Raw genomic sequence first — 15,547 nt, forward strand, 5'->3', positions numbered from 1 at the left:
GGGACGTGAAATACTATCATACAGTACAATGAGATACTATTCAAGGCTAAAATGAAATGAGCTGTCAGCTATGAAAAGATATGTTGAAACCTTAAGAGTATATTACTAAGTGAAAGAAACCAATATGAAAAGGCTACATATTAAATGCTTTCAACCATATGATAGTCTGCAGGGGCAAAACTATGCAGATAATAAACAGATCAGACGTTGTAGAGGTTGGGGGTAGTGTGGGAGGGATGAATCTGCAGAACACAGAGGATTTGGGGCAGTGAAACTCCTCTATGGTACTAAAACGGTGAAGGCATGTCACTATCCTTGTCAAAACCCATGAAACGCAAAACACCAAGTGTGAACACAAACTGTAAACTACGGATCCTGGGTGATAAAGCTGTATCAGTGCAGGGTCATCAATCATAACAAATGCACTCTGGGTGCAGGATGCTGACAGCGGCCGAGGCTGCACACACGTGGGCACACGGGGCACATGGGAACTGTGCGTGTTCCACTCAGGTAATGTTACCAAACAGTTAAGGAGGAAACAGCACTAACTCTTCACGGGCTTTTTTTTTTTAATAAAGAGAAAGAAACATTTTCCGCTTCACTGTATGACACCACCGCCACCAAAATCACACAAAGCCACTAAGAAAAGAAAATTAGACGTTAACATTCTTATCAAAACATTAAGACATCTGATTAGGATATCAGCAACATTAAAATAATTATTGTAACAATAACATCATGATGAAGAACTTTATTCCAGCTATGCAAAGTAGGTTCCACAGGTAAAAATCAATGTAATTCTCCACCCACCAGATGGGCAACCCACAAGCTAGAGCACAATGATATCACAATCCTCCCAGTTCGGTGAGGGTGCTGAGCCCCACATCAGGCTTCCCAGCCTGGGGTCCGGCAGGAATCCCCAGGGAACCTGACCTTGAAGGGCAGCGGGACTTGACTGCAGAACTTTCACAGGATTGGGGGAAAGAGTGTCCACTCCTGAAGGGCACACACAAAATCTTGTGTGTACCAGAACCCAGGGGAAAGGAGCAGGGACCCCCCAAGAGACTGAACCAGACCTACCTGCTAGTGCGGACGCATGGGTTGGCAGTCGCTCACTGTGGGGATGGGGGCATCAGCAGCAACAGTCCCGGGAGCTGCCCCTTGGCACCAACCTCCTTGAGGTCATGAGACAGGACACTATAACACTCCTAGAGGAGAACATAGGAAGAGCTCTGATGTAAATTGCAGCAATGCCTTTTTCAATCCCTCTCCCAGAATAATGGAAATAAAAACAAAAATAGACAAATGTAACCTAGCTAAACTCAAAAGCTTTTGCACAGCAAAGAAAACAATAAACAAAACAAAAAGACAACCCTCAGATTGGGAGAAAATATTTGCAAATGATGTGACTGACAAAGCGTTAGCCTCTAAAATCTACAAAGAGTTCATGAAGCTTAACATCATCAAAACAAACAACCCTATCAAAAAATGAGCAGAACATTGGGGTACATGTGTCTTTTTCAGTTTTGGTTTCCTCAGGGTCTATACCTAGTAGTGGGATTCCTGGGTCATATGGTAGTTTTATTCCTAGTTTTTTAAGGAATCTCCATACTGTCTTCCATAGTGACTGTATCAGTTTACATTCCCAGCAACAGAGCAAGAGGGTTCTCTTTAGTCCACACCCTCTCCAGCATGTTTGTAGATATTTTTGATGATGGCCATTCTGACCAGTGTAAGGTGATATGTTGAGCATATTTTCATGTGTTTATTAGTCATCTGCATGTCTTCTTTGGAAAAATGTCTGTTTAGGTCTTTTGCCCACTTTTTGATGGTTGTTTTGTTTTTCTGGTATTGAGTTGAATGAGCTGCTTGCATACTTTAGAAAATAATCCTTTGTCAGTTGTTTCATTTGCTATGTACCCAATGTTCACTGCAGCACTGTTTACAATAGTTAGGACATGGAAGCAACCTAGATGTCCATCTACAGATGAATGGATAAAGAAGCTGTGGTACATATAGACAGCGGAATATTAGTCATAAAATGGAATGCGTGTGAGTCAGCTCTAATGAGGTAGATGAACACAGAGCCTATCACATGAAGTGAAGTAAGTCAGAAAGAGAAAAATAAATATTGTATATTAATGCATATATATGGAATCTAGAAAGACAATACTGATGAACCTATTTGTGGGGCAGCAATGGAGATGCAGACATAGAAAACAGAAAACAAACTGGTGGTGTGGGAGGGAAGAGAGGCTGGGATGTATGGAGAGAGCAGCACGGAAACATGCACTGCCCTGTGTAAAACAGAGCCAACGGGAATTTGTTGTATGACTCAGAGAACTCAAACTGGAGCTCTATGGCAACCTAGAGGGGTGGGATGGGAAGGGAGGTAGGAGGGAGGTTCAAAAGGAAGGGGACGTGTGTACACCGATGGCTGATTGATGTTTTTGGCAGAAACCAATACAGTATTGTAAAGCAACTATCCTTCAAGTAAAAATAAATAATTTTTTTAATTGGCAGAAGACCTAAACAGACGTTTCTCCAAAGATGACATACAGATAGCCAAAAGGCACATGAAAAGATGTCCAATATCACTAATGATTAGAGAAATGCAACTCAACACTGCCATGTGGTATCACCTCACACCAGTCAAAATGGCCATCGTTTAAAAAAAAAGTCCACAAACAATAAATGCTGGAGAGGGTGTGGAAAGAAGGGAATCCTCCTGCACTATTGGTAGGAATGCAAACTGGCACAACCACTATGGAGAACAGTATGGAGATGCCTTAAAAACTAAAAATAGAGCTACCATATGGCCCTGCAATCCCACTCCTGGGCATATATCCAGAGAAAAACATGAAAAGGATAAATGCACCCCAGTGTTCATTGCGGCACTGTTTACAATAGCCAAGACATGGAAGCAACCTGAATGCCCACTGACAGAGGAAAGGACAAAGATGTAGGACATATATACAATGGGACATTACTCAGCCATTAAAAAGAGTGAACTGGGGCCATCTGCAGCAACATGGATGGGCCTAGAGATTGTCATACTGAGTGAAGTATGTCAGACAGAGGAGAAGTATCATATGACATCCCTTACATGTGGAATCTAAAAAATGAGAACAAATGAGCGTATTTACAAAACAGACTCACAGACTTAGAGAATGACCTTATAGCTTCAGGGGCGGGGGTCAGGAGGAAGGATGGGGGGAAGCAATAGTTAGGGAGTTTGGGATGGACATGTACACACTGCTATGTTTAAAACGGATAACCGAGGACCTACTGTATAGCCCATGGAACTCTGCTCAGTGTTATGTGGCAGCCTGGAAGGGAGGGGAGTTCAGGGGGAACAGACACTTGTAGATGTATGACTGAGTCCCTCTCCATTCACCTGAAACAATCACAACATTGTTAACGGGCTATACTCCAATACAAAATTTTAAAATTTTAATTTAAAAAAATGAGTGTAATTCTCCATATTAATGGGATAAAGTAGAAACTCATAGGACTATTTCAACTGATACAGAAAAACCACTGGGCATAATTTAACACCTGTTACTGATGAAAACTCTGAGAAAAATAGGGACTAAAAGAGAATTTCCTCAACCTGAAGGACAATTATGAAAAGCTATAGCTTTCATAATACTTAATGAGACAGACTAAACATTTTATCCCCAAGGTCAGGAATAAGGCCAAAATGTACTTTTATGTCTATTAAAAATCATACTGGAGGTCCTGGATGATACAAAAAAAAGATGATAGGTAGATGCACAAAAGGTATATATATTAGAAAGAAAGAAGCAAAATATCACTGATAAATTTTTGTAAATGTAAACAGTCAATTTTAACAATTTAGTCAGAATTTTAAGTTAATATATAAAAATCACTGACATTCCTAAATACTAGTAACCAGCAAAAATTAAAAGAAAAACAAAATTTGCAGTATTATCAAGAAATATGAACTACTCTAGGACAAATTTAACAAAATTTGTGCAATATCTATGCAAGTAAAACTGCAAAAACATGACTGAATTTAAAGACAATGCAAAAGGAAAGAAAAGAGATATCACATGACTGAAAAAAGTTTGTATTTCTTTTGAGATAATTGTCAGCTTATTGGTCTAACATAGATTCAGTGTGATCCCAAACAGGTTTTCAGCAAACTTCTTGTAGAAACTGACAAGTTGATTAAAAATTTACATAGGAAAGGGCCAACAATCACAAATAGGTCTTAGAGGAATATAAAAAGCTGAAAGAGTGACACTACTAGATACTAAGTATTACATACAGACTTAAAGAATTATTATACCTAATTTCAAAGCAGTGTATGGTAACAGCATAATGGATAGACATATAAATCCACATAAGAGTGCCAAAATAGAACAAAAAGCCAATCTGCTTTTAAGACCATCCATTGATTGGAGGGGGTTAAACTGGGGAAGGGGTGGGGGTGAGTACTGTTTATTTCAACTCTAGAATTACCCACCACCAGTACTTTTTAAATGGAGAAGGCGATAGCACCCGACTCTCGTACTCTTGGCTGGAAAATCCCATCGATGGAGGAGCCTGGTGGGCTGCAGTCCATGGGGTCGCGAAGAGTTGGACACGACTGAGCAACTTAACTTTCACTTTTCACTTTCATGCACTGGAGAAGGAAATGGCAATCCACTCCAGTGTTCTTGCCTAGAGAATCCCAGGGACGGGGTAGCCTGGTGGGCTGCCGTCTATGGGGTCACACAGCGTCAGACACGACTGAAGCGACTTAGCAGCAGCAGCAGAATTTTTAAAAACTGTTCTACCTGTACTTTTTTGGTGAGATCTTATCTCTTAATTTATTACAATAAATGTCCCCTCATATTACTGAGCATATCTATGATGTTGCTTTAAAATTCTTGTGTTCTAATTTAACTTCTCAATCATGTTGAAGGCAGATTCCATTGACTGCCTTTTCTCTTGGACAAAGATCACATTTTCCTGTTTCTTTGTATATTTTGATTTTTTTTTTACTATATTTTGGACATTCTGAATGACTTATAAGAGATTCTGAATTATTCTGTGGTTCTCTGATGAATACTGATATTTTTATTGCAACAGGCAGTTAACTTGGCTGAAGTAAAAACACCAAAGTGCTTTTCCTGTGTGGGCAACCACTGAAATCTCTGTTCAGACCTTTTAGATTTATCTGGACTGCTTGAAAACTGTCTCATGCAAGCCCAGTTCACAAGCCAAGTGATGATACGGGTGAGTTTATAAACAAAATTTAGAGCTCCCCTTTGTGAGGCTGTCATTTCCCCACTTACTTTCCAGCTGCTGTGCGGCATGTGTGCCAAGTGACCTCAGTCATGTCTGACTTTTTGCGACCACATGGACTGTAGCCTGGCGGGCTCCTCTGTCCATACGAATCTCCAGGCAAGAATACTGGAGTGGGTTGCCATATCCTCCTCCAGGGGATCTTCCCGACCCTTGTGACCCTTGTCTCTCGTACTGGCAGGCAGGTTCTTTACCACTAGCGCCACCTGGGAAACCCTCCAGCTGCTGAGGTTACCCCAAATTCTGCCCTCTGGCTGTTCAGTCTGAAAGTCTGTCAATATCCTTTTCGAGTTTTATCTTGGCCTGCACATTGAGGAAAAAAATGTGGTAATCATAGGACATTCAGGCAGTGCCATTCTCCTTTTCCAAACAGATACTCATCCAGTTTCTGCCTGCTTTTGCTTGTTCCCCTTATACTCAAACAGTTAAACTTTCATCTTTTTGACAGATTGTAATTGTTACCACAGAAGGATTGTTCAAAAGGTGGTACTCCTTCCTTAGGAAAGGTAAAAATGGTCCTAGAACTGGATATCTATAGGGAAAAATTTGAATCTTAACCCTCTACTCACACAAGAATGAACACAAAACAGATCAGATTTAAATGTAAAAGCTGAAGCTATATATTCCAGAAAGAAAATCTCTTTGACTCTGAGGTAGACAAAGAATGCTTAGATAGGATGCATGAGTCAAAATTAAAAATGAATAAACTGAACACCAATGTTAATTTTATGACTCAAGCATTTTGAGTGTTCAATCTAAGTAATCTTTCTCTACCTCAGTCACCAAGATTTTCTTTCTGGAATATACAGTTTCAGCTTTTTCAGATTTTACATTTAGATCTCTAATATACTTTATGTTCATTTTTGTGTGAAAGGAAGATTAAGATTCACTTTTTTTCCATATGGATATCCAGTTAAAACACACTTGCTCCTCGGAAGAAAAGCTATGACAAACCCAGACAGTGTACTAAAAAGCAGAGACATCACTTTGCCAACAAAGGTCCGTATAGTCAAAGCTATGGTTTTTCTTGTAGTGAAGTGTGGATGTGAGAGTTAGACCATAAAGAAGGCTGAGCACTAAAGAACTGATGCTTTCAAACTGTGGTGCTGGAGACGACTCAAGAGAGTCCCTTGGACTGCAAGGAGATCAAACGAGTCAACCCTAAAGGAAATAAACCCTGAATATTCATTAGAAGGACTGATGCTGAAGCTCCAATACTTTGGCCATGTGATTCGAAAAGCCAACTCATTGGAAAAGACCCTGATGCTGGGCAAAACTGAAGGCCAAAGAAGAGGGCAGCAGAGGATGAGATGGTTGGATAGCACTACAGACTCGATGGACATGAATCTGAGCAAACTCTGGAAAACAGTAAAGCACAGCTGTGCCTGGTGTGCTGCAGTCCATGAGGTCGCAAAGAGCCAGACATGACTTAGCAAACGAACAACAACAAACTGAACATCATCAAAACTAAAAACTTCTCTAGAAAAGACAGTGTTAAAAAATGAAAGTGCAGGGACCTTCCCTGGTTGGTCCAGTGGCTAAGACTCTGCGTTCCCAATGCAGGGGGCCTGGGTTCAGACCCTGGTCAGGGAACTAGATCCCACATGTCACAACTAAGATCCCGCATGCCCCAACAAAGATCAAGGATCCTGCCTGCCACAACTAAGACCCAGTGCAGTCAGATAAATAAATTTAAAAAAAAAAGAAAGTGCAAGTCTCAGACCAGAAGATATTCTGAACATATGTTATTAACCAAGTACTTTTGCATAGAATACGAGGAAACTTCAAATTCTCAATAAAAAGACAAGTCAGTTTTTAAATTGGCAAAAGATTTAGGTAGACACATCACGAAAGAGATCCGAGTACCTAATGAACATATGAAAATGTGGCCAGTATCACTGGATATCAGTAAAGTACAAATTAAAACCACAAAGGGATACAAACACTCACCAGAATAGCTAAAAGTTAAATGATTAACATTTCCAAGTGTTGGCAAGGATATGGAGAATTGCAACTCTTATACATTCCTGAAGGGAACCTAAAATCATACAAATACTCTGGAAAACAGTTTGACAGTTTCTTATAAAATTGAACAATTACTGTGTGATCCAGTAATTCTACTTTCCAGGTACTTAACCTAAAGATTACACACAGACGTTCAAAGCGCTTTATTCATAATGGCTTCAAACAACCCAAATGTCAATCAAAATATGAATGGATAAACAAATTATATACATATAAATATATACAGATAAAGAATACCATAATATTGACATACACTAAAATAGGAGTTAATGTCAAAAACATAACAGAGAAAGAAACTAGATACAAAACAGTACATTCTGTATAACTTCATTTATCTATATGACATTAGAGAAAGTCGAACATGTCCATGAACATGGACATTTAATCTATGCTAGTTTAAAACTCAGTCCAATTGTTGGATTGTGGCCAATTACCTGTGCCTATTACTTCTGGGTTACCCTGGTGGATTTCTCTTCTTTAGGGCTCTGATTGAATACCCCCTAGGAAATGTGTTTTAGATGAGTGTTCAGTCCTGTTCTATCTATTCATAGTAATTCTAGATAGGATCCTCTCACCTGGCCAATTAAAAATACCTGCTCTGAGGCTGGCCATAGATTTAAGTTTTCTCTTAGGGTCATTTAAACTCAATCAGAGTGATGAGCTAAGTCTCAATAAGAAATTAACTTCTCATCTATTAAAAGGAAAACTCCTACAGTTATGGGGAGGATCTACATGGTTAACATCAGGCTATGGTCATTTAAGTTTAAAGGCTCCTCTATGTTGGGAACGGTTAAATCATACTAAAAATGATCAACCTGGTAATTGAGACAAGGCTGGGTGCTTTATGAACTATGCCAGTTATTACCCTTAGAGAGAGGGATTGGTATGGAACTCAGTGGATTTGTGGCACTAATTTATGGCCTTGACATCTACAGGGATGATATGAAGGTGTAGGGTGGGATTCCCATAATTCAAGGTCATACATGTTAATAAATTACAGGTAACCCCAAACAATCTACCATTGGTATGATCCCAATGGGTCAAAAATCTGTATTCTACTGGTATGACCATTTAGCAGCGTGTGTGTGTGTGTGTGTGTGTGTGTGTGTGTACCTTCAATGGGGTTGGAGGATGTAATTGACCTTGACAACTTTCATAAGCTTTAAATGATAGTAACCAGGCTATTAGCCTATTGAATTCTGAGATCTCTATGATGAGAAAGGCAGTGCTACCCAACTGCAAGACCCTTGACACCTCACAGCATCTCAGGGAGATGTCTGTGCTATAATTCAAACTGAATGCTGCATTTTTGTACCCGATAAATCCTTTAATGTAACACATTTGGACCACATGAAAAATCTGCTCTACGTGACCCATTCCCTAGTCTTGACAATCTTTAAAAAAAAAAAAAACTGGTGTGGGAGGCTCATGGCTAAAATATTTACTTTTAATTCCACTAATGTTATTAACTATACCATTTGTATTTTGCTTGTTCACAAGATTATTATTTCTTATATTACCAAGCATATGACTGAGCTTTGAACGGAAACGATGACTAGACTTGAAGCAGTTGATCAAAAGTATAGTTCGATATATGATCAATGATTGTAATAGTGTAAGTCTAGAAGGCAATGGCACCCCACTCCAGTACTCTTGCCTGGAGAATCCCATGGATGGAGGAGCCTGGTGGGCTGCAGTCCATGGGGTCGCAAACAGTCGGACACGGCTGAGCGTCTTCACTTTCACTTTTCACTTTCATGCATTGGAGAAGGAAATGGCACCCCACTCCAGTGTTCTTGCCTGGAGAATCCCAGGGACGGGGGAGCCTCGTGGGCTTCCATCTATGGGGTCGCACAGAGTCAGACATGACTGAAGTGACTTAGCAGCAGCAGTAGCAGCAACAGAGAAAGTCGAAACAAATCTATAAAGTAAAAGCACATTAGTGGTTGCCAAGGGTTAGCAGAGAGGATATAGAAAATGACTCTAAACAGGACAAGGGAACTTATTGGGGTAAAAGGTGAGAATGGGGAAGAAGCTGTATCTGAGAAGATATTGATCAAGAATTTTACAAAACTGATGGGATATATCAAGCTATGATTCAACCCTACAAAAGGATAAACAGTATGCATTAGAAAAAATATGTAAGCCTAGGCATATCACTTTAAAACTACTTAAAATCAAAAAATGGATAATCTTAACAGCAATCAAAGAGGTAAGTTCCTTTTTAAGTCTGATACCTAACTTCCAAGGAACTGTAGAGACCAGAAGGTAATGGAATTACATCCTCAAAGGAATGGGAAAATTGAACTAACCATCCATAACTGACAAAACTACCCTTCATCTATGAAGATGAAATAGACTTTTACAAATATATGAAAAATTGTGAGAACCTGCCCTCAACAAATTCATATTCAAATAAATACTGAAGGGCATTCTTCAGGCAGAGGGACAACGATTCCACCAATGGAAACTAGGAGACCCAGGAAGGAATGAAAAGTCACCCAAAAAAGGTAGATTTACAATAATGATAACATCTTAGAGGATTTTAAATACCTAGAAAGCTGAAATACAAACAGCAAAATATGAAAACATGAGACAAAATGTAAGTTAATAATAGACTTGATAAACCAAGGGTATAGAACAGAGGAGGGAAATTAAATTATTTTAAAAATCAATCTAAGAGAGGGCAAGAAAGGAAAAAAATGAGAAATAATATTATGGTAACTATCAAGTCAATATATTTTTACTTGCTAATATATTAGTAATTATATTAAATAAAGAAGGATCAACTGCAGGGGTCTGATTTCTAACCATTTGACTCTTAAGGACTCTAAGACCCCATTATCTTGAGGCTGCATGACTCTAAAACTCAGCCTCTTGATTATTGAGACCTGTATCTCCTTACTCTCAGTATAGGATATATATTATCAATATAGGAGATATGCATTGACCAGCCTACAGGCTTACTGCTCTTTTTTTTCCAGCACCTGAATTCCTTCTGGACCCTGGGGACTCTACTTTTATATGGACCCTGGGGACTTTTACATGCTTGTGGGAGAGGGCATATTATCAGTGAAGGTTATCTTTTCCTACACTGTGCAAAAACAAGAAACATTACCTACCCACTGTTTTTCTTTTAATTCATGTCCCACCAAGCAAGCCTAGTTTTCATTTTCATTTCATAGCATTTTCCTGCTAACTGCAGTAGGGAACTAGGTAATGCCCAGAAAAAGTAATAAAGATGAAGAATGTATGAGGACAGCAGCGACAAGTTATCACACAGACCCGGAGGTTTGAAACAACAGAAATTTATCCTCTCTTAATTCTGGACACGAGAAGTCTGAAATCAAGGGAGTAGCATGGCCCCTGCTCCCTCTAAAGAGTTGAGAAGGCTCGCTCTTTCCCTCTTCTTAGTTTCTAGTGGTTGCCCACAATCCTTTGTGTTCTTTGGTTGCAGCTGCATAATTCCAGTCTCTGCTTCCAGAATCTTGCCTGAGTGTGTATATGCTCCCAGTGTCTCTGTATTCAAACCTCCTTTCTCTTATAAAGACACCAGACACTGGGTTAGTTCAGTTCAGTTCAGTCGCTCAGTCATGTCCGACTCTTCGCAACCCCATGAATCACAGCATGCCAGGCCTCCCTGTCCATCACCAACTCCCGGAGTTCACCCAGACTCACGTCCATCGAGTCAGTGATGCCATCTAGCCATCCCATCCTCTGTCGTCCCCTTCTCCTCCTGCCCCCAATCCCTCCCAGCATCAGAGTCTTTTCCAATGAGTCAGCTCTTCGCATGAAGTGGCCAAAGTACTGGAGTTTCAGTTTTAGCATCATTCCTTCCAAAGACACTGGGTTAGGACCCACCCTAATCCAGTATGACCACATCTTACCTTGGATAAAATCTGCAGAAACCTTCAGCTCAGTTCAGTCGCTCAGTCGTGTCCAACTCTTTGCGACCCCATGGACTGCAGCACACCAGGCTTCCTAGGCAAGCTCCCGGAGCTTGCTCAAACTCATGTCCATCGGGTCAGTGATGCCATCCAACCATCTCATCCTCTGTCATCCCCTTCTCTTCCTGCCTTCAATCTTTCCCAGCATCAGGGTCTTTTCCAAGGAGTCAGTTTTTCGCATCAGGTGGCCAAAGTATTGGAGTTTCAGCTTCAGCATCAGTCCTGCCAATGAATATTCAGGACTGCCAGGGGGCCAGTGTGAGGAACTCCGCCCATGGCAAAGGTCATGAGGAAGGAGGCTTGGCATACACAAAGGCGTGATCAAGCCTCAGGAAACCCCCTGTTCCCAAGCATCTAACCCCAAAACCAGAGTCTATTTCATGCTCTTGCCTACACCTCTGACTCTATGGGGGGCTGTTCCCCACCAGTTCTCTCGGAGAAGGAGTAAACGTGCAGCTCCAAGTCAATAAAAATTCCTGGGCGTGACAAGAGTGTTTCAACTTACGGACTCCTCTGAAGGTTATCTAGCCCGCCTGTATAGGTTCATCCAGCCACATGTGATTGTTTACAGCCTCCCAACCTGAGAGGCACAGATGTTTTAGACTTACTAAAGGCAAATTCCTTTGGGAAGTTGGAAATTGTCAGTATAGTGGGTTGGTTAGGAATTATATTGGTGAAGGGTTTTTCATTTGTTTTGCCAATGATTGCTGCTAATTCCCTGCCCTGGGTGTGACAAGGGTGTCTCAGGTCAAACCTCTCTGCTGACAGACTAGCTTGTGTGACAGGATTATCCATACTCCTGCCACTATGCACATGATTGTTTACTACCTCTCAACCATAAACAGCACAGAGAGTTTGGAGTATTTTGAAAGTCTTAATTAGCATAGGGCTTTTCTCATTGTTGAGTCAATGATTGCCACCAGGCCTCCATATCTTTAGGCACCTGGGAATATATTAATCAATGTATTTGGAATATAGAAAAGGAAATATAGTAGTTTTTAAGGTTAGCAATACTAGACTTTTTGAGTTAATGAATTTTCTCTTTTGTAATAGATCACTGTACTTTGTTATAAATCACTGTGTCCTTGCTATGTAAAAATGTAACCTTATCACTATCTTAAGACTAAATAGATTTTAAGGGGAACATTGGGGAAAGGATTTTCATTTGTTGGGCTGATGTTTGCTGCTAAATTTCCATATTCCCTGTCCTTATAATGAATATAACTAACATATAGGAGAAATGAGTATTAACCTTTAAGCATATAGGAGAAATAAGTATTAACCTTTAAAATTAATCATGTTAACCTTGGGTTAAATAAATTCCTTTCTTGATTGTAACTCACTACACCCTCACCCTATAAGAATGCAACTTTATTTGGAGGGTGGTGCCTGGTTTAAGAAAAAACACCCTTGGAAAAAATAAGTGTTTTGATTATCAGAAAGAAAGGGTCGTAAAATGTCAGCAGGCCTCCATGGCCAGAAGGTGATGTAAAACGCCTAAGATCTTTTTTTATGTAAGGCACCTGATTTTGATAAAGGTCAGGACTGCTGACCCCCGCGTGACTCTGTATTCATCCCTATGTGTAACAAAAGGTATATAAGCAAACCCCAAAATAAAGAAATCGGATCAGTTTCTGGAAAGACTGATTCTCCCATGTTGTTCTTTCTTGCTCCCCGTTTTTCTGGCTGAATTCCCATCTGGAGCGTGGGTGCTCGCCACGTCTGCTTACTTGCCCCGATTTTCAAGCCCACGCGAGAAGGAGCCCAAGGAGGGGCACCTTCCAATATTCAAGTGGCACCAGTGGCCCAACGTAGATGGTGCAAATTCCTTGTCCTAGAATTTTATTGGTATCCCACGTAAACCAAGTTATTCAGCCTCTTTTTCTCTCCTACTATTTTCTGGCCGAATTCCCATCTGGTGCATGGGTACCCACCAAGCCTACTAATTTTGCCTGGGCTTCTCAGATCGGACCAGGAGAGCCTCAGTGCCTCCTCTCCTTCGAGAGAACAGGAAGACGCCTGTGGCCTACGTAGGTGGTGATTGGTATTCCATGTGAACCAAGTTATTCAGCCTCTTTTTCTCTGCTAATTTTCTAATCCCTCTCTATCTGTAATTAAATAAGTTATTTCCAAGGATGCCGACCCCGTCCCCACCTTCGAATCACCCTGGATCCACCAGGGATGCACCCCAGCACAGGACTGATTTTGGATGGACTGGTTGGATTTCCAAGGGACTCTCAAGAGTCTTCTCCAGCACCACAGTTCAAAAGCATCAATTCTTCGGCACTCAGCTTTCTTTACAGAAATCTTATTTCAGAATTAAAATTACATTCACAAATAACAAGGGTTCAGACTTAAAAATATGTTTTGGGGCAAGAGATGGGGGTACACAATTCATCCCACACCAGAGACTCTCTCTAAATTTAAGAAGCTGTACAGAGTTCTAATAATTCCTATCCATGTTCTTCAGGTCTGAGTTTCTGGAATTCCCTTGGGCCTCCTGTTAGCTTTGTTTATCTCTGTGGATAGAGCTTTTTAAATGACCCTAGCCCTCTGAACTTACAACTCCTATAAAGCCCTCTCTAGGGTTTCTCTCATAGCTCAGTTGGTAAAGAGTCTGCCTGCAACGCAGGAGACTGGGTTTGATTTCTGGGTTGGGAAGATCCCCTGAAGAAGCAAATGGCAATCCATTCCATGCCTGGAGAATCCCATGGACAGAAGAGCCTGGCAGGGTGCAGTCCATGGGGTCACAAGAGTCAGACACGACTTAGTGACTAACCCACCCAGCCCTCTAAACTTACAACTCCTATAAAGACCTCTCTACAAAAATTTCTCTTTCCAGGGGACAGGCTTGATGGTGGAGTTACAATAAATTCCTATCCTCCTTGACAACAGAGATCAAATCTTTATAACCCAATAAAAAGCAAAATAGAGTATGCTATTCAATAAATTAAATTCAGCTGTGTAATGTTTCTCATGGGCCCTCATCATTACGTTTTAACTGAGCTTTGTCGTGTAAGAACAATCTCCTTATAATTTTCCCTCACACACCACTTCCTTGCTTTCCTCCCTCTGAGACTATTTGATAAATCTATTTTAAAAATCTCCTCAGTTCAGTTCAGACTTTTTTTTGACCCCATGAATTGCAGCACGCCAGGCCTCCCTGTCCATCACCAACTCCCAGAGTTCACTCAGACTCACATCCATCGAGTCCATGATGCCATCCAGCCATCTCATCCTGTCGTCCCCTTCTCCTCCTGCCCCCAATCCCTCCGAGCATCAGAGTCTTTTCCAATGAATCAACTCTTCCAAGGAGGTGGCCAAAGGATTGGAGTTTCAGCTGCAACATCAGTCCTTCCAAAGAACACCCAGGGCTGATCTCCTTTAGGATGGACTGGTTGGATCTCCTTGCAGTCCAAGGGACTCTCAAGAGTCTTCTCCAACACCACAGTTCAAAAGCATCAATTCTTCGGCACTCAGCTTTCTTTATGGTCCAACTCTCACATCCATACATGACTACTGGAAAAACCATATCCCTGACTAGACAGACCTTTGTTGGGAAAGTAATGTCTCTGCTTTTCAATATGATATCTAGATTGGTCATAACTTTCCTTCCAAGGAGTAAGCATCTTTTGCATGGCTGCAATCACCATGTGCAGTGATTTTGGAGCCCAGAAAAATGAAGTCAGCCACTGTTTCCACTGTTTCCCCATCTATTTCCCATGAAGTGATGGGACAAGATGCCATGATCTTAGTTTTCTGAATGTTGAGCTTTAAGACAACTCTTTCACTCACCTCTTTCACCTTCATCAAGAGGCTTTTTAGTTCCTCTTCACTTTCTGCCATAAGGGTGATGTCATCTGCATATCTGAGGTTATTGATATTTCTCCCAGAAATCTTGATTCCAGCTTGTGCTTCTTCCAGCCCAGCATTTCTCATGATGCACTCTGCATATAAGTTAAATAAGCAGTTTAACAATATACAGCCTTGACGAACTCCTTTTCCTATTTGGAACCAGTCTGTTGTTCCATGTCCAGTTCTAACTGTTGCTTCCTGATCTGCTTACAGATTTCTCAAGGCAGGTCAGGTGGTCTAGTATTTCCATCTCTCTCAGAATTTTCCACAGTTTGTTGTGATCCACACAGTCAAAGGCTTTGGCATAGTCAATAAAGAAGAAATAGATGTTTCTCTGGAACTCTCTTGCTTTTTCGATGATCCAGCAGACGTTGGCAATTTGATCTCTTGTTCCTTCACTTTTT

The sequence above is a fragment of the Ovis canadensis genome, chromosome 14 (genome assembly GCF_042477335.2).
Source record: "Ovis canadensis isolate MfBH-ARS-UI-01 breed Bighorn chromosome 14, ARS-UI_OviCan_v2, whole genome shotgun sequence".
In the NCBI taxonomy this organism is placed as follows: Eukaryota; Metazoa; Chordata; class Mammalia; order Artiodactyla; family Bovidae; genus Ovis; species Ovis canadensis.